The 20990-nt window shown below is 38.1% G+C and overlaps 1 protein-coding gene across 4 annotated transcripts in view; it reads left to right on the forward strand.

Moving 5' to 3' along the window:
* Positions 1-20990, forward strand: part of MAP7 (microtubule associated protein 7) — a 178393-nt gene that overhangs the window by 69034 nt on the left and 88369 nt on the right. The gene's annotated exons all lie outside the window — the stretch shown is intronic.

Consider the following 20990-nt stretch of genomic DNA (forward strand, 5'->3'; position numbering starts at 1 on the left):
GGGATCCTCCCGGACCGGGGCACGAACCCGTGTCCCCTGCATTGGCAGGCGGACTCTCAACCACTGCGCCACCAGGGAAGCCCAACATGCCTTTTTCTATTTGAAGATTTGTGAGTTGCTTTTCAGGATATAAATGAATGTATGCAATTCTTTACCTGTCAGTATGACATGCTTTGATTTCCACATCCACCCTACCATGGGTTGGGGGATGAATTCTGAAATTTCATGAAAAAAATACAACCAGTTTACCCTTGGAAGGGAGAGAAATGTCCTTAATTCGTAATCACTTTTGATGTTGTTCAGGGAGATTAGCACCTATTAGAGTCTGTTCCTCTTAAAATCAGAAATCTGAAAAAAAGTTGTAAAAATAGAGGGGTGGTGAATGTAAGCACGAGCTGTGTGGGGATTGACATAGATCATGTCTAAAATTTTAAAATCCCTAATTTATATTGCATGTGGAAACACATGCGATATATTATTTTTGTCAAAGCACGTACGAACTTAAGTGCCTAACATGGCACATAGCAAGAACCAATAAATACTGTTGCTTGACTGGACGCTATTATATTCTCTATAAAGAACAAAGTAGAATTTTATGTTAATGATAATCATTTTGGGGGACTATATCCTGTAGGTAAAATAAATGTAAAATTGTATTGTTTGCTTTTGCTAGATTCGATGATACCAAAGATGAATCTTTCTAAAAAGACCATCTTTTGAATTTTAAAAAGTGAATAAAAACGTGAGAGAAATTATTACTCAGCATATGGTTTTTCTCCAAAGTAGAAGAGATTGTACAAGAATATTATCTAGAAGCTACTTAAAACTTTAAAAAGGGATGTTGAAAATGAAATCAGTTACAGAAAATTGCCTTTTTTGAAATGCTATCATTATTTAAATATGAACGTAATGTGAAAGTAAATAAGTGTAAGTTGCCCTTTTCCCACAAGCCTTGTCTCTTGATTGGTTTTTTGAGGAGGCCTTTTTCCCAGAATAAATACGCATCTTAACAAGATTTTCAGCTCTTCACGTTAGCATATGAAGTGAGCACCCATATTAGTGGTCCAAATTCACACATCTTTTCTGCCATCACTAATGACTGGAGCACAGAAAATCATGAACAGAAATAGGCTCCAGGCATCTCCTCCTAGTTACTGCCTAAATATTTTAAATGTAACGTACATTTTTCTGATAGTAAAAGTAATAAATATTGTGAGACACTTAGAAAATGCAGAAAAGGATTAAACTTATTTTTAAATCATCTGTAGTCCTACCATCTACATATAGCTGTGTTAACATTTTGTGTGTGTGTGTGTGTAGTCTTTAGAAACTCTAGTGTTTGTGTGTGTTTACAGACTTGTCATATCATTGCGTATGTGGTTTTACGAACTGTTTTCTTTCCATTTAGTGTCAGAAACATTTTTGAAACATTCTTCTAACACAGTTATAATAGATATCCTCTTACTTGAAATTTCTGTCAATTTTATAGGCAAAGAAATGATGTGTTATTTTAATTTGCATTTATTTAATAACTGATGTTAAACAGTTCCTATATGCTTGTTAGCATTTTCCTTTTGTGAATTATATGTTTATTTCTTGTGACATTTTCTAATGGAGTGTTTTTTTTTCTTTTTAATAAATAAAGGATACCTACCTTTTTTCTGGCCACATATGTTGCAGATATTTTCCCATTTTAGCATTTGCAATTTAATATTGTTATGGTTTTTTTTTTTTTTTTTTTTTTTTTTTTTTTTGTGTTATGCGGGACTCTCACTGTTGTGGCCTCTCCCGTTGCGGAGCACAGGCTCCAGACTTGCAGGCTCCATGGCATGTGGGATCTTCCCGGACCGGGGCACGAACCCGTGTACCCTGCATCGGCAGGCGGGCCCTCAACCACTGCGCCACCAGGGAAGCCCTGTTATGGATTTTTGTTTCAATCTTTGTTACGATCTTTGCGAACGGTGATTTCAGAAATCTCCCTATTTCAAAGAGTTGATTTGGTCATGGCTGTTGGTGATTCAGTCAGATCCACACTAAAATGGTTTCAGAGACGAAAGTATGACCTCTCAACTATAAACTCATGAACGGTGAAGACCTGGTGAACTCTTAAGGCCTGAGCTCTGGGGCACAGCGCAGCCTCAAAGCTGGGGCAGGATTAAGGCAGCTCAGATGCACTCAGCCTGCTGCATCTAACTAGGTCAACCTGCAGTGGCTCCGTGACAGGCTGTGGGACTATTTTTGTCGGTGTTTCTTCTGCCTATGAAAATTAGAATGGAGGAGAGCTACAGATGCTTCCCATATGGTTGCTATTAGTGAAATTATTACAGAGGATTTAATTTGAAAACAAAGTAGGTACATTCATATCATTTGGAGACTTAAAGGCCTGTGAAGGAGACCTCAGCTCTCATACCAGCAGCGATTCTGTTTCCGGGGCAGCTGCTGCATCTTAGTTTGGTGGCCTCTGTCCTGTTCTTGTTCTTCCAAGGAGAGAGCTTCTGTTCTGGTGTTGGTCATGATTTTGCCTGCTTCATAATAAAGTACTTTATGAAGGATTCAGATCTAATTTTTTCCCTTTCCTTCCTTCTCCCTACAGATCGCCCCCTCCGCCCCCAGATAGATATCGTCTGGAATTCTGCATACTTTTGGTGATTTTCTCATTGACTTTTAGAGAACTGAGCTGATAGCTGCCCCAGTTTTTCCTATATCCAGGACTTAGAGAGAATTTTCATTTGCAGTCAGCTGTACTTGTTCTTAGAACGGCTTGTTTGGATATAGCAGTGAGCATGCTGTGATGGTTTATCACTTTAATTGGTCCATTAGATGTACTGGATGTTTTACAAGGTTCTAGGAAGAGGAGAAAATGTTCATCCACAGCAGACTTGTGGACCCTGCTAATGGAGTTTAACGTCTATTCTTGCCCTCTGTAAAAATGCATCATGGATTCGTATTGTAAAGAATAATAATAAAAAACTTCAGTAGGATTGATCAGTAAGTCATCAAGTTTAGTTATGTTCTATTAAGACAATCAGGTGACCTCTAAATTTGATTTCCCCTAAATTCCCGATCAATATGCTTATCCCGTACGTTTGACCTACAAAGAGAATTTACTGCTACATAGTTTTCATTTTAAGAGAAATATCATGTTGAAACAATATTATTTGTGTGTCTTTTGAAGAGAATCCTTTAATATATATTTTAAACACTGTAATGACATTTGTAGGGTATAACCCAGACCTACCCCAGATTAACAAATATCACACAAAAAAAGTCTTTGGTCAGGTAAATTTGGGAGACCCTTATTAAATTGCTTACTTACTAAGGGATTCCTCAAAACATTTGATATAATGATATGTGTTGTAATGCTGCAAAATAAGAGACACAATTCATTCCATTTTCCAAATGCTTTTACTATCAGAACCCCAGTTTGAGAAGCATCACTCAGGACACACTCTTCAGCCGCAGTGTAAGCTTTTGAATAAGTGATTAAGAATATCATCATTATGATTAACAATTAAAGAATTGTTTAACATAGTTAAACTTCTTTATTTCCCAGTATTTATAAGTATATAAATATCCCTCTTCAAGCATACATGTACGTAAAACATACATTATGTTTAACAATTAAAGAATTGTTAACAATTAAAGAATCATCATTATGATTAACAATTAAAGAATCGTTTAACATAGTTAAACTTCTTTATTTCCCAGTATTTATAAGTATATAAATATCCCTCTTCAAGCATACATGTACGTAAAACATAACCTAATAGACTAAGAAAATGCCTCCTCAGCCCAAATGTTTCCACGTGCAAGTTATTGGTAAAGAAAGCAGAGGAATTCACTCGAAGATTTGATAATTTAGCTGGCAAATATACAAAACGACCATTTTGGGGAAGAGAAGGAAATGGGGAGAGAAAAGTGATATTCTTTCCTGCAATTACAAAAGGCTCTGGTAATGTTAACATGGTAAATTATGCTAGGATCCAACTAAAGTAGCTTTTACTCCCTAATTCAAAATCACGATATTTTACTTCTTAAGAGACTATTTAGTTAGCTTTTATCTTACTTTAGGGAAAAAAAGTATGAAAAACATTTCTGTTTGGCTTGTGTTTAACAACAGCTTTTAATTTGGTTTGAGCTGCTGAACTTGAAGTCTGTCTTGGTCCTGGGAGGGGAACGCTGATTTAGTAGAGCTGGATCTTTCAAGGCTTAGCTTGAGCTAAGAATACAAGTCAACTGACGCATGGTGTGGGGAAATTGCTCCCTGAAATTCCCCCAGCTCATCTCCTGATGCTCCGGATGCCAGATTCCATTTCCTTCTGCCACACAAAGCCAGCTAGTTTCACCCTTAAATTGCTCTTTGCTCAATTTTTGTATTTATTTTTGGCCAGTTTAACATTATGCATATGAAAGTTTTTTTTCCATCTGGTCAAATCAGATTGATTGTTTTCTTCTGAAAAAAAAAAAAAAGTTTAAAAATACCTGAAGGTGGGCCACTATGTAAAGGAATAGATTTTTGTATTTCCTCTGCATTTTATAGCAAGACAGTTGTAATTTGAATGGAGAAGAAAATAGGTAAGATGCTTGCTTTTCCTTTACATCTTACACTTTAATTTGGAGAAAATGTTATAGCATATTTTTAGAAAACTTTATGTTTGTGTGTTTTACATTCAGTTTTTCCCGATTTTAATTAATGATCCTATGAGTAAAGGAGTCAAAAGTTAGATTAATCTTTTTAAAATATCAATAACAAATAGGGATTCAGTGGCCATGGTTTAAAAAAAATTTTTTTTCTCACATAGCGTCAGATCTGTAGAAAAGCTGAAAAGTTGCAATAATAGTTGCAACTAAGAATTTCCATGTGCCCTTAACCCCGATTCCCCAAATGTTAAGATTTTGGAAGATTTATTTTTAATTCTTTCTCTCCCCTTCTTGAAAACAAGCACTATCTTTTATATAACCATATTACATTTATCAAAATTAACACTATCAGTGATAATGTTATCTAAACTACAGACCTTATTCAGATTTCACCATTTATTCCAGTGATGTCCTTTATAGCAAAAGAAAATTTAAGATTGGGCATTGTGTTTAGTTACCATGTCTCTTTACTCTTTAACACTTCTCTGAGCCTTTCTTTGTAGTTCATGATACTGACATTTTTTAAGCATTTAGGCCAGTTATTTTTGCAGGATGTTCTTAAATTGGGTTTGCCTGATGTTTCCTCATGATTGGATTTAGGTTATATACTTCCAGCAAGAATGCCACAGGAGTGATATGTTGTCTTCAGTGTATCATATCAGGAGTCACATGTTGTTTGGTCCCATTCCTGGTGATATTATCCTCCATCACTCTGTTAAGGTGCTGTCTGCCAGGTTTCTCCACTATCAAGTTACTCATCTTGTTTTGTAATTAATAAGTGTCTTGTGGGGAGATACTTTGAAGCTATGTAAATATTCTGTTCTTCCTCATATATTCACCTATTAGTTTTAGCATCAATGATTCTTGCGTGAATCAATCAGTTCTTATGTTGGTTGCCAAAGAGTGATTTTCTAATTCATCATTCCCTCTACATTTGTAAGTTAGCTTTCTACTGTAAGGGAGAACTTTTCCTTTCTCTTGTTTATATTAGTGTGGACTCAGGGATATTTATTTTACTCTGTAGATTATAATGCTTTTCTGTATATATTTTGATGCTCTAACTGTCCCAGATTTGGACAGCGGGATCCCTTTGAGGCTGGCTCCTGTGTCCTTTGGATGCATCTCCATTATTTTTTGAGCATATCCTTACTTTCTGGCACAAGGTGTTACAGACTCATCTTGTACTTTCCTTGACTCAGCCTTGGAATCAGCCATTTCTTCAGGAGCCCTGGTTCCTTAGAGTGGAAAGTAATACTTTATAATCCAAGATCTGGGTGCTAGCTGTGCACATGGCTACAGGAGTGTCTTTGCCACTAGGCTGCCAGGAGGGTGAGCTCTGTGAAATAGGTATACACACATACACGCCTAAGAAACGTATGCACACACTCAGTGGCCTTTGTTTCTTGTTATTTATTTATTTATTTATTTATTTAAGTGGCCTTTGTTTTTCATGTAACTGATTCCTTTTCTCTGCTGCACCATGGAAATAACACTGGGTTAGTAGTAGTAGATCAGGAATTGTAGATTCTGGTTCTGCTCATCTGTTCACTAGTCTTAAAAACTTGGGCAAATCTTTTATGTCCTCTACTTCAGCTTTTTCCATGTTAAAAATTAGGAAATAGGGTTCGTGCCCCGGTCCGGGAAGATCCCACATGCCGCGGAGCGGCTAGGCCCGTGAGCCATGGCGCTGGGCCTGCGCGTCCGGAGCCTGTGCTACGCAACGGGAGAGCCCACGACAGTGAGAGGCCCGCATACCACCAAAAAAAAAAAAAAAAAAAAAAATTAGGAAATAAATGAAAGGGTGATTTTTAAAGAAACTTCTATTTTAAAAATTCTGTGATTCTATGAATTTAAGATTTTATAGATATAATATTTTCATGAAGTTTTCAGGGAATCAGAAGAGTACCTTAAGCCACAAAATCATTAGAATTTAGATCTAGAAGCTACTTTAGAAATGATGTCTTTCAGTGTCCTCATTTTACAGTGAGATAACCTGGAGCATCTACAATGGTAGAACTGTTATAGATCTGCACTATCTAATATGCCAGCTCCTGGTCACATGAGGCTAGTGAGCACTTAACCTGTAGCTAATGTGACTGAGGAACTGGATTTAATTTTAATTTAAGTAATTGCACGTGGCTGGTGGCTACTATATTGGACAGTGCAGCTCTAGAGAGTAATGACTTCATGGTAGTTAATAGTAACTTTTAGTAATAGCTATAATTTGAGCACTTACTATTTTCAACAGAAATGCTTTTGTTATATCTAAAATATACTGGCAGTATTTATATTAAAATGTTATTAGTACTTTCTCCAAAAATGCTAATCCCCTTGTAGGTTCAATTATATCACTTATGCTTACAACCTTTTATAAATACTATACCAAAATTTATTTTTGTTTGTTTTTAACAAGAATATGCAGTGCAATTAGGTAGTAATTCTCACACAGGTACTTTTCAAATAACAAATGAACGAGTGAATGTATTGCTACTCTCTGAGGATACAGTGGAAAAGGCTGTCTTTGGTGAAATATATCACTTAAAAGTTCAAAAACATTTAAAAATGTCCCTAACCAAAGATTCAGCAATTCTATTCTAGAATTTATTCTTCAGACATTGTTAAGCTTTGTGAAACTCTATAGGCAGCCTTGTTTATAACATTGAGAAAACATAGTCGACCTGGAAAGATGTCCAGAGTATAAAATAGATTCCAAGACAGAGTTACATGAAAAGCTCATTTTTTGGTTTTTTACATATATGTAAAATAAAATAAAAAATCTGCAAGACCATACATATAACTAAAAAGTTAACAGCGGTAATGTCTGAATTTTGACATTGCAGCTTATCTTAAATATTTTGTACTTATTTATTTTTTCTATTTTCTACACTTAACGTTTATCATTTAATTTATAATCTTTTGAAATATACACCCCAGTAGCACTGAAAATTGACCCATATACTAGAAGCTAGGTCATTGCAATTCAGTGTGTTTCTTGAGCTTCAGCTCTACCCAGAAAGCCTTTCGGGGGTAGATGGATGAGTCTGATAACTCTGCTCCAATGGTAATGCTGTTAGAGAAGTATAATTGATGTGTTTGTGGCTTAGGAAGGGGGCGAGCACTTTTGTCTGGGAGAATCAAGATAGATTTCATGGGACTTCCCTGGTGGCGCAGTGGTTGAGAGTCCGCCTGCCGATGCAGGGGACACGGGTTCGTGCCCCGGTCCGGGAAGATCCCACATGCCGCGGAGCAGCTGGGCCCGTGAGCCGTGGCCGCTGAGCCTGCGCGTCCGGAGCCTGTGCTCCGCAACGGGAGAGGCCACAACAGTAAGAGGCCCGCATACCGCAAAAAAAAAAAAAAAAAAAGATAGACTTCATGGAGGATGAGGGCATTTGCCTTGCTTGTTGAAGTATTTGGAGGATTTGACAGATCTCTTCAGATGACTGAAGAGACATTCCACATGGGAAGAAGAGTGGGAAGGAAAGAGAGAAGGAAAGGGAAAGGAAAGGAAATCGTGAGGCATGTTAAAGGAATAGCAAATGCATCCATTCTGTAAAAACATGGGATATCTGGGAGAGTGGTGGGAAAAAAATTCTCAAAGTCGGTGGAAACACATTGCAGTGCTTTAATTTGGCAGGTAACTGGGAGACATGATAGGTGTTTGAGCAGGGGAATGACGAGCTCCTGGAGCTGGTTTTTAAGGTGACTAATCAGACAGATCACAGGAATTAAAGGTGAGAGACTGACAGTGGTAAGACCAGCTTGGAGCCTGAAGGTGGAAACAAAGTTGTGATGCTGGTTTGAGCCTAGGCTGTCTGCCCAGTATGTCAAGTAGGCTGCTAAACCCTATTCTCTTTAATGGGAGAAAACCCTACAAAACTTGAATGCTCTTGTTTCCTAGTGATTTGCCACAGTGCCATAAATCTCTTATAGTCTGGTCATGCATGTAAATTAGGTTATAAGATAAGAATTTGTACTTCGGATATATCACACTTGACGTTTTTACTTCCCTCCATTCCCCAACTTCATTATGGCATTCATTACTCCCGAGGACCGTGTAATGTCTGGGGGTAGTAGCTGGGAGAGAAGAGTGAGTGCTCATAGCCTGGAATATACAGTCGTCCTTCAGTATCTGCAGGGGCTTGGTTCCAGGACACCACCGCCCCCCCTTCAGGGATACCAAAATCCACGGACACACAAATTTCTTATATAAAATGGCGTAATATTTGCATAACCTAGCACATTCTCTGTGTACTTTAAATCATCTTTGATTACTTCTGATGCCTAATACAATGTAAATGCTAAGTGAATAGTTGTAAATACAATGCACAATGTGTGGCAAATTCAAGTTTTGCTTTTTGGAACTTTATGGACTTTTTTTTTTTTTTGGAATATTTTCTGTGCGTGGTTGGTTGAGTCCGCAGATATAGAACCTGCAGATAGGGAAGGCCAACTCTACAAGAAAAGGAAAAGGAAACATCAAATTGTGTTTTTTAAAGTCAAAGTTGTAAGTGTTTTACAAGAGTTCCTTACATATATGGATATATATTTTAGTTCCCTGCAATAAAACCTTAGGCATTTGAAAGATTACACTGGTTTGGGTTGAGGAAAATAACAAATGTCCCTTTTGAAACTAGGTCAAGTTCCTTATTTTAATTTCTCATCTAACTCAGGACTCCAGCTGTCAGGCTACCCCATTAATCCTCCCTGTCAGTGAAATCCCCTCTGAAATACATTGTAATTAACTTGCAGGAATCGACAGCAAAAGATGGAAAGTTCAGATGATATTTGTTTACAGATTTCCCACACGGAAGTGGGCATTTAAACCTTTGAGAAGTCATAAAAAATGCTTAGAAAATTTTGGCAGAGATTTTTTTCCACTGAAAAAAAGCAGCTGACCCTTTTTAGCAGTTTCAGTCCCAATAATCCAGACTTGACAACTTGATTTTGCTGAAATGTTTAGAGAGAACTGTTGCTTCAAGCATAGCAATTTTTAATAACTTCATTACAATTATTCCTAAACTAGTGTGCCTCACAAGTGCCACAGGAAAACTGGTTATAGCTGGTGACATGCCTACAGTGGGGTAGGAAGAGTATTGAGCAGGTTTGATTACAGCGAAGGGAAAAGATTTAGAAGGGAAAAGATTTCAATGTAAATAAAAATATCTCTTTTTCACTTGGTAAGTATAGTTTTGGCCATTTCTGTGAAGTGTTGACATGAAGGAAAATTGTTTCTGCAGTTTGAGGTCATGGAAGATTCCAGGGTAATATAAATGTGGATTTTGAGAAACAGACAAGCATGTTATAACTTACTCCCCTAAAGAAAACATTCATGTGTGGAGTACATTTTTAACTGAATTGAGTACATTTTCATAAATAACCGGCCCTTGTAGCTTTTGTCACTGTCCAAGGTACTATAAAATGAGGGGCTGAATCTTCTGATCTTCTGCTGAAAAGCAGAATCTTCCTTTTCCAGCATCTTAAAGATTATGGCCTCTGGGGACAATCTAAAGGCAAAAGAGAATGGGCCAAGATACCTATTGGGAAGGAAAGGAAAACAGAGTGCTAGTTGCTTTATAAAGCTTGAAATTAACAAATATTCTCCTAAAGCTACACCTACTACTTTTTGAACCCAGAGGAAAAGCAAAAACCAAGAACTAAGATAAAGAGGGGTCCTGGACAAAATGGTAGGCTGCAGTATTCCTAGATTGACATTGGGGTTAGAAGCAGTTCAGATGTTTTCAAGTTAACACCTGCCGTGATCAAAACCAATTTGCAGAGGATAATAAGCTGATGAACTGAATCTTTTAATGAATTATGTATAACAAATCTTCGTGATTTTTAGCTTTTAAAAATTTCAGCAAAAAGCATGTTCCTTTATTAAATGAATCTGCTTTTACTTTTCAATAACTAAATATGAAACATAAATGAAATCTATGTCTCAGCATTTGCCCCTTAACATAGCAATAGCCGTGGTCCCAGTATTTTGTATTAAACACTAAATTCTACAAAATACCAAGAGTTTAAACTGCACCATTTTGGTAACTGTGGTAATCAAATCCAGTATTTGTGATTCTTTTTCTGTAAAAATTAAAGTCTGCAGGTAACATTTTAAATTCTTATAAATAATGAGAATACACTATAAGAGCAATATCTTTTTAGTCCAAGGGCTTATTTAGCCTATCCATGTTCTTTCAGTTATTTGGTAGAACTAGATCTTCATGCATATATTTATATGTTCATTTTTACATGTGCACAGATATACACACACCTCCCCCCCGTAAGGAGTGCAAAACAAAGCTGATCACACAATTCTCTGTGGAATAAAACGTTGTTAAAAAAAAAAAAAGTGGAAACATTACCAGCTATCTCATCATCTCATAGAACTCTTGCTGCAGCTTGAAAGGTCCTGTTTTATAAGAACTGGTTTCTCTATTAGTAGCCAAAAGTTAAAAGAGAAAAATAAGAAAGAAAAAGAGAACAAGGAAGAAACAGAGTGGCAAATGAGCAGATTTGATAAGAGAAAACGCTCACGGATAAGAGCTGGCCTGTCAAGATGAGGGCCTCTGCAGTTTTCACGTTCATAGTGGGACTCAGAATGGAGTAAAGAGCTGATGAATCATCATCTCAGCCACAGAGCAGTTTTAGGAGGCCTGTGAGCAAAGCAGACAGTCAGTGAGCGGGTAATGAATGAGCACACAAAAGGGGAGAAGGTGGACTCCTCAGTTCTACAACTGCTCTGTCAAGTTTATAATTCACCAGCTCCCATTAAAAAATATTTATATTTCATATTTGTTAAGGATGATATAATTTAGGTTTAATAAACAAATTCATTTCCCCTTAATTTCTCAGGATTTATGTTTGTTTTTTTTGTGGTACGCGGGCCTCTCACTGTTGTGGCCTCTCCCGTTGTGGAGCACAGGCTCTGGACGTGCAGGCTCAGAGGCCATGGCTCACGGGCCCAGCCGCTCCGCGGCATGTGGGATCTTCCCGGACCGGGGCACGAACCCGTATCCCCTGCATCGGCAGGCGGACTCTCAACCACTGCGCCACCAGGGAAGCCCTGTATGTATTTTTTAAACTTACTATGTTTTCAAAGTGATTTCCATTCCCGGAAGTCTGAATGATAACCCATCAGTTCAGCCTTCATCCACCTGCCAGAATTCTGCATTGAAAGTTTTGCTGGATATTGAAAATGAAACCAAAAATTGGACTGATAAGCAGAGGCCTTAATCTTGAGAAAGTAACAACAGTGATGCATATAGTTAGAAATGTGCCTCTTTCTAAGATCCTTACTGTGCAGCTACAGTTTCAGATGACACATCATTGATGGTACTCACCGCTCCATGCACTGGGACATAGAAATCTCCTTGAGCCACTAGTCACATAACAAAACCCTCTATTCTCTTTCCTCTCTTGTTAGCATTCAGCTGTTTTTCTGGATGAATGCACCACCGTTCAGTTACACACTGTTGTTCCTAAGGGGTGAGTGGGGCACTGTCTCCCCCGTGTCATCTCCCGTCTCTCCCCGCCTGTCTTCTCTCCTTGTGGTACCAGTCGTTTCCCATCAGCAGGCGACACTGGCCTGATGCTTCCTGGGTGCTCAGAAGTGAGAAGTCACCTAGTTGGAGGGCAGATGCTGCAGGAGAGCATAGTGTGGGGATTGAGAGTCTGCCACTTACTAGCTTCCCCAAGTTACTCTACTCTGTATATCTGAGTTTCCTCATCGGTAAAATTAGCATAATAGGGTGGTTTGTGAGGTCAGACCAATTCCTACGTGGACAGGTCATTAGAGTAATGCCTGACATAACAGGCAGTCAACAAGTTTAAGCTATTATTTTTATTATTTCCTATAGCAGTCTGTACTTGAGAAGGCAGATTTTTTTTTCCCACTAGCCCTTCTCTTTCGTATCTATAGCCCTCAGATATGCACCCATCTGATCACAGTGTGGAGGGGTCCACAGCAGGAGAGGCAGCGTGGAGACTTCCTGAGGAGTGGGTGGCAGGTAGAGAGAGAAGTCTTGTGGGAGTTAGCCAGATGAAGGGAGGAGAGTAATCTTCAAGGAGTAGTGGCAGCATATGCACGACTGATGGGGAGAGGAGAGCTGAATGCAGCAGAACGCAGCTGAATGCTATCCTCTGTAAGGCCAGAGAGGAGAATGCGAAGCAGACAGGCAGCAGGTACTACGGAGGTGTGGTGAGAGAAGCAACTGTGAGACCATGAAGAGCCAAGAAAACGTAGGCATTCAAAGAAGTTACACGATCAGATTTGTATTCTAGAAACATCGAAGCTGTGTTGATGACTGGGTGTTGGAGGTCAGGATTTGGATGGCCACAGAACAGTTAGGAGATTCTCATAACACCCCCCGTCCCCTCAAAACTGGGTGCTTCTAATCTTCAGTGAGCTGCAAGATAGATAACTGAGCTAGTTACATTTGAGTCTGAAGTAAGAATATAAAGATTCCGAGGGAGGGAATGAAAGGATTTTTTTTTTTATTTGCTAACGGAAGTTATTTTTTGTTTGATAAATTCATGGTTCCTATCTTTGTTCTGTTTAAATGAGCTGTGAGATAATTCAGATTATCGGTTCTAACACTTAAGGAGCCCTACTGAATATACAGGTGTGGAATTGTGGGAAGAGGTTGATATTTTAATAACATGCCTCAAAAATTCCTGAAATTAATAGCCAACATATTTCTTTGGCTAGCACTTATCCTGTGTCATGCATTTCATTGCTTTAATTGGGCAGAACTGGAGAATTCTTCTACTTCTTCAGACATTTAGGCAATACTTGAGTATTAATCATATCCCAGCCATTGTACCAAACGTGAGCACAGAGACATATGTAGGCATGTTTATGACCTCCAGTCCCAGCGTTGTGAACCTTGACCTCCCTTTCCCGTAGAGTCAGCTCCGTGTCCCTCTTTGCGGCAGTAAGGTCTCTGGTGAGGAAAAACAACAACAAAACAAACAACAAAACAGAACGACAGAGCGATTGGAAGCACTTTAAGTCTGTTCCCCGCACCTCGGGGCGAGGCCCTGCTATCCAGCCTCCCTGCCACACTAGCCCTGCTTGAAGGGCAAGCAAGAGGAGAAGGATGTGGAGCCACTAGAGCTGAAATTTTTTTTTAACCCAGAAGTAGTTTTGCCCCACCCCCACCCCAATTGTCTTTGGCGATGTCCGAAGACACTTTTTTAACGGTCTCAACTGTAGGGAGGGGAGTATGTGTAGACAGTGCTATTAGAGACAGCAGGTGGAGGCTAGGGATGCTGCTGAACTTCCTACAATGCACGGGAAAGCCCCATCCCCTCCCCTGCCATCCACAACAAAGAATTATCCCATCTCAAGGTCAATAGAACCAAGGCCGAGAACCCCTGCACTAGAGATACTGTCTGTATTTATACAGGCTGCTTTTGAAAATGTAAGCAACTGATGGGTGGGAATGATGGTACTTAGGCAGCTGTGATGCTGGGCCTCTGGAGGTGCTGGGATGGTGCTGGCTGCAGCTGGCATTCCACTGGCTCCTACTAAGCAGTCTTTAGTTCCAAGGGCATTAAAAAAGGTTAATTGCCAAGTCTAGGGGGTGCTTGAATTCTTTTTTTTTTTTTAACATCTTTATTGGAGTATAATTGCTTTACAATGGTGTGTTTTTGCTTTATAACAAAGTGAATCAGCTGTATGTATACATGTATCCCCATATCTCCTCCCTCTTGCGTCTCCCTCCCTCCCACCCTCCCTATCCCACCCCTCTAGGTGGTCACAAAGCGCTGAGCTGATCTCCCTGTGCTGTGCGGCTGCTTCCCACTAGCTAGCTCTTTTACATTCAGTAGTGTATATTTGTCCATGCCACTGTCTCCCTTTGTCCCAGCTTACCCTTCCCCCTCCCCGTATCCTCAGGTCCATTCCCTAGTAGGTCTGCGTCTTTATTCCCGTCCTGCCCCTAGGTTCTTCATGACCTTTTTTTTTTTTAAGATTCCATATATATATGTGTTGGTGCTTGAATTCTTACATCTTAGAAATCCCATGCATCCAGTCTCTTTACTGGGTCAACTCCTCCTACTCAGAGAGGCTTGAAATGACTTATTTTCTTCTAAACAGTGTATTTCCTTTTCCAGATTGGGCCCACTGATCATCCAAACGCATTAAATTCATTGGTTTTAAGCAAAGTATTCTGGCTCCCATGTCACATTTTAAAATTCTCTAAAGGCACAGTGAGGACTGGATCCTTTTTCCTCAGTTTCCCCTCTAGGCTCCTAGACAAAAAGTCCTTTTAAAGACAAGCCTAAGGTAAAATTGTGATAGAAATGTTGAATTCGAAATTTATAATGCAATTCGTCACTGGCTAAAAGAAAAAAATTCTGAGGATCTATATTTAACTTATCCAGAAATAATCTCTAAAAGTTTAGTGTTTATATTTTATTCTTCCTCTTCTCTCTGGAGACCTTCAGAATTTTTCAAAACTTGCTAAAGCGAGTCAATCTTTTGGACCCTCTGAAGGGCAGCGAAACTTCATTTCATGTGGTTTCTCAACGGCTCCATGAATGTTCTCAGTGAAGGGAGTAAAAGAACAGAGGTCTCTCTGCTTGACTGATTCTAAATGATGGCCTCTTTCAGATGCATTTGGTATGGGAACCAAATGAGCCATAATCTTCAGGGTTTTAAATGCCATTGTTAACACATCAGGAAACCAAAAGGCCGAAGAATCTGGAAAAACAGTAAATAACATTTAGATGATCTCGGTAAACAGTTGTTCTAATGTGTTTAATGCATATCCTGTTTGGGGGCCCCAGCTGAGTTTGAATCCCTGAGATTGAACGGGTGGTTTAACAACCATTTCTTAACCAGGAAAGGCCTCCGCTACTCCCAGCCCACACCCGTTTGAGCTTCACTGGCTCTTTTGAACAGAAGCCTTTCTCAGTTTTTACTTGGTTCAGCGAACAAGGTTACTGTTTAGAAACAGTGGCTGTAGAGTCGTATGTCTCCTCACCCTCTTGCCTTCCTCCTGAGTGTACCTCAAGCCGTGTGAGAGATGATACTTGGAATGATTAAACGGCCTCTTCACTGATGGCTTGGTCTTTGCCCGGCTGAGGAACTCAAATCAGGAAGATAGAATATGTTGCAGCATATTCAAGAAAGAAGGATTTTAGGATGGAAGACACTAAGCTGGCCTGTAAGTTCTTGGGCTCAAAATGTGTTTTGAAACTCTTAATAAGGCAAGGCAGGAATCAGGCAATCTTTAAACCAGTTTTGACAAATTAACACTTAACGGGGTGAAAGTACAGAGTAGGAAATCTTTTAATAAATCCTTTTGTTTTGGTGGGGAGGGACTTGGTTTTAATGTTCTAAGGAAAAGAAGTGGAATTTTAATTAAATGAAACAATCTTTGTTGTGATCTATAGATGATGGATTTATACTTCATTGTCCTGCAGCCATGTGATAGCTTTTACCAAAATGTGCAAACCCTGAAACAACTCCTAGAGTCTCCTTGAGTGCTGGATGTAGCAGTAGCAGGCTATACACACAATTGCACCGCTGTCCAAAGAACATTTTAGCACATAATTTATTGATGATTTCTTATTGCTCTTAATATTTGTATCTGGATCAGATCATGAAGATTTTGAGAAATGATTGCTTTTCTATTTTCGAGGGGTGTATTTGAGGAGTGCTAGGGTTTTTTTGCTGATTTAAAAAAGGTCATACCTCGCTTGCCTACCTCTTTGGTTTTTATTTAGGTTTTCTTTTTAATCAGAAGCATTGCCTGCATTTTCCTCTCATATCTTTCCTTACCAGAATGCTTTTATTCGCATGGCATGTAAATAACTAACTCACATATACACTTTACAGAAAAAACTAACTATAGTCATTGGAATCTGATGCCCTACATTTTGGAGAGGTATTTTTAGCACTGTATTTTCTTCTCTAGAATTTTCTTTATATACTAGATGCTTTATCAGGTTTAATTTTTAAGAGTAATAAAATGCTTTATTCACTAAATTATTTGCCCTTTAAAAATATTATTTATCTTCATTTTCATAAATAATATTTGCAAACTTTATAGTAAAAATACATCTAGGAAAGAAATGTGAGTTATACGTAGTTTCAGTAACCATTAAGGAGATGGATTATGGTATAAATAAGTGGTTTGCTTTTGGTATTTTATGATGATAAAATATGGAGTTAAAGTGGCATATTAGGAATATCTTTGGAGTTGGATCCAAGTCTGCCTTTTAGCTCTGACACTAGTTCTGTGACCTCAAACAAGTTATTTATACTCTATAAGTATGTCAGTATCATCATTGTAAAATGGGAATAAATCTCTAATTTTCAGGGCTGTATATACACTAAAGAAGAGGCAAAATGCCTCCCCTAATGCTTGGTTTACCAGAAAAAAAATTGGTGTTACTATTATATGTATTTGTTCAGTTAACTCACTTTTATCAGCAAATTCATTTTGCACTTAATGAGTCAAAATAGGCATATCTTTCTGGGTAGAAAGCATATTTACATATAGTATTCAAATATTAGGATAAGACAGTTGATGCATAATAAGCATTGGGTTTCATAATGAATTATTTAAATGTGATAAATAAGATTGCTTGAATCAGGGAATTCCCTGGCAGTCCAGTGGTTAGGCCCGCGCTCGTTCACTTCTGAGGTGAGGATTCAATTCCTGGTGAGGGAACTAAATTCCCGTAAGCCACGCAATGCAGCCAAATTAAAAAAAAATTTTTTTGCTTGAATCAAATGAAATACAGGTTGCTTAGTAAGAAAATTGGATAAATATCCAATAGATAAAATTTATGTTGAGGGGGAAATTTTTTAAATCCAGAAAATTGGTCCAAAAATCTTAGATAAGTGGTTTAAAAATACTAAATTATTCTTAGATGCTGGATTTTGGTCTCTTCCAATTTCCATCTTTTAATCTGATATTGAGTAGAGCTTAGAAAAGTAGAAAACATCGTAGCTTCATGTTTCCAGAAACTAAAATTTCAGTGTAAAAACCTTAAACTCCATTTGGAGTGGAGATGAAGGGAACTGTGTTCTGTACACTTCCCAGGGCACCCCCGGCTCATTAACAAAGGTCCATCCCGCTTTGGGAGCAGAACCTATTTCCACCTGCTCTGGAGTAACTGTAATAAAGTGTAAGAGTTACACCCCACTCCCACCCCAACAAAAACTGCTTTCTGTTGTTATTGGCCTGTTCTCACCTTTGTACTTAGCACCAGCTGATGCCATAATGTTTACTGTGCTCTCCCACACTAGAATGTTTGCTCCATGGGGCCAGGGAGTTTTGGCTCTTTTGTTCACTACTGTATCCCAAGCACCGGTAACAGTGCCTGGCAACCAGTAGGCGCCTAATCAATTTATCAAGTTAATGGATCAATCCCCAGTCTTCAATAGGGCAACAAAGTAGAGAAGGCCACGCCTACTCTCATTATAAAACACACAAAATAACGAAAACAAAAATACAGTTTTATATAAAATGGACTGTCACTACACTAGAACGTGCTGATTTATTCTGTGGTTGACACAGCACTAGTGCTTTGTTCCAACTTTTGGAAGAAAAGAAAGTCAGCAAGAAATGTTATTGTCTTCTGTTACAGATGGTTAACCATGTGTCAAGAACAGAAAACCAAAAAGTTTACTTCCTTCATGAAAAATAGGTAAATTAAGGACTCTAGGAAAATAATTCTGTGATAAAATGCCAAGTCACAGGCCAAATAAGCTCGGTCCTCCCCTGAGCCTGGGCGAGGTCAGCCCTCTGCCCTGGAGGACTAGTCCCTCCCACACACTCAGGAAGGTTCACGCTGCCCGGCAAACCCAAGCTCCTTTACCAGGAATTCTACGTAGGTGTAGTTTTCAGAAGCCAAAAAGCTTGTTAAACAAGGCTTTCACAAAACAGTAGCCATTCTCAAAGTAACACTGAATCTATGCCTCTATCGAGAAGACAAATTACTGCACTTTATAGAGTCAAAAGACCAGGTTTTCAAACTCAGCTCGAAGGCTGTGTATATGACCAAGGTCAAAATCCCATTTGACCTCTGTGAGCCTCAGTCCCCTCCCCTATAAAACGGCAGCAGTTACACCTGCCATAATCAAGTTAAGATGGTCAAGTGAGTTTATACACAAGAAAGTGATTTATAATCCATTAAGCAAATTACACAGTGTTACTTGAAAACATATTAAAACACAGTGCAAGTTCTTTCCTTAAATGAGAATTTAAATGCTTTATGACTTTATATAAATTCTATTATTTGTCAAAATATCACTAATTGGTGGGGGGGAACCCCACTAAAACAGTAAAAAAAAAAAAAAGACTGGGGGGGAACCCCACTAAAACAGTAAAAAAAAAAAAGACTAAGGTACAATTTTTAATGCCATATTTGAAAAAAAGAAATCTGGAAAACACTGTAGCATAGTGGCTAAGATACTAGCTTTTAAAGTCAGATTGATGTGAATTTTATTCATGATTTAGCCATTTACGTTAGACAGATTTCTTAACTTTAACAGCCTCATCTCTGTACAGTGGGGAGAGTATTACCTAAATGCAGGCTTACTGTGAGGAATAGATTGAATGAGACAAAATGCTTAAAGCATCTAGTACAGTTTAGAACATAATAGATATTCAGTAAATGGCAGTTGTGTTCGTGGTTATTTCAATTCTTTATAAATATCATTGGGTATATGATTTTCCTTTTAAATGATATGGTACCAAACTTTTAAAATATATTAGCCACTATTACTCTGTATAAAAATCTGCTAGAAATTTCCCCAGAGAAGATGATTCTCCGATTTTTTCAGAGGTCTTACTTTTCTGAGCCTGATGTTTATTTCGATTAGGTGGTCTTTGAAGCAAGTATCAATACAACTAAAGCTTTCAAATACCATTTACTCACCTAACCCTCCGGAGATCTCAAAGTATGTTAGGTTGAATAGAGTTTATAACTTCTTGTCCATAGCAGAACACACAGATATTCATAAAGAAAGAGCAGGGGCAGGGACATATCAAAGACAGAAGTTTAAAATTCTCTTTCTAGGAAATGTGTGTTGCTAGTGAATCAACAAGAAGAGCCTCAAGGTAGCAACACATATTGTCACACAGCCTAGAGATGTTTAAGTTTCAAGATTCATTACTCATAGTCTAAGATGTAAATCATTTATTGAAAGCCACCAATCCTTTCCCAGAGCACTTCATTGAGACATTGAAGTAAATGTCCTCTGAACTGACATTTTAGTACTGAATTGCAATCATCAGTTTATGTTGTTGACAGTATAATTTATTTTTCTTATCAGAACCTCCAGGTGACATGAATAAATAAATTTCAGTTGAACCATAGACCAACTTTAAAACTTAGGTTAAAATTTTAATACATGAGAATCATTCTCCATTAAAAGGTACTTTTCTATAAGACCTCTTTGAAAAGATAATGCCATAATCCATTTCTGGATCATAATGTGGTTACATAAATGTATTCTTAATATCTTATCACAGACAGAATAAAATAACATTACCTGAATAGGAAGTAACATGTGATGAAGGACCAAGAAGGTAAAAGTTAATATTTAAGATTTCCACTTACTTGATTTAATATTAACCGTGCATAGTTTTCATGTTTTTCTGTAACACAAGTTATAAAGTCCTGAGTCAAAGATTAACATTTTTATATAACATTTTATTAAGAATTCTTGCTTTGAATATTTGAATTTTATATTTTACTTCTGATAATCAAAATAATTTTAGTATATAAGCATTTAAGTGTGATGTTTTATAATTCAGTGCTATCAACACTAGCCAACAGTCACAATCAGGTTAAATAAGACAAGTGTGTCATTCAGGGATTTTAGTTGGATTCAAGATATACCATTTTAACAAAGGAAAGGGGGTTTGGGCTTCAAGAGATGATAAATTGTGGGGAAGTGGCTAGAAAATAGAGCGAATGGAAGGTAAGGGTTAATGTAGTAAGGTTTGTTTATGCAAACTCATCTCTGTCTCTGGGGATGAGTTGCTCCCCTCTGATAGTTGCTTTTTTTCTTTGATACAGGAGGTGGGGGGAGACCGTCACAAGGGAAATTTATGCCCTGCTTTTAGGTGGATGGGAGGGGAGCGTGTGCAGAGAATTCTTTCTGCATCTGTTGATTCTCAATTGCCTTCAGCTGAAAATCATGCCAAAGTGGCATCTTTTGGAGTGGTGCATGCTGATGCCCTTTGTGGTTCTCTAATGGACATCTTTAAATGTAAGACTTTTTCCAATATTTTAGATTATTTCCTTAAGATAGAGTCTCAGAAGTAGAATTGGGGAGTCAATAGTTTTAAACCTTTTAATGGCAGTAGATTCATATTACTCAATTC

The sequence above is a fragment of the Physeter macrocephalus genome, chromosome 10, assembly GCF_002837175.3.
Source record: "Physeter macrocephalus isolate SW-GA chromosome 10, ASM283717v5, whole genome shotgun sequence".
NCBI classification, from domain to species: domain Eukaryota; kingdom Metazoa; phylum Chordata; class Mammalia; order Artiodactyla; family Physeteridae; genus Physeter; species Physeter macrocephalus.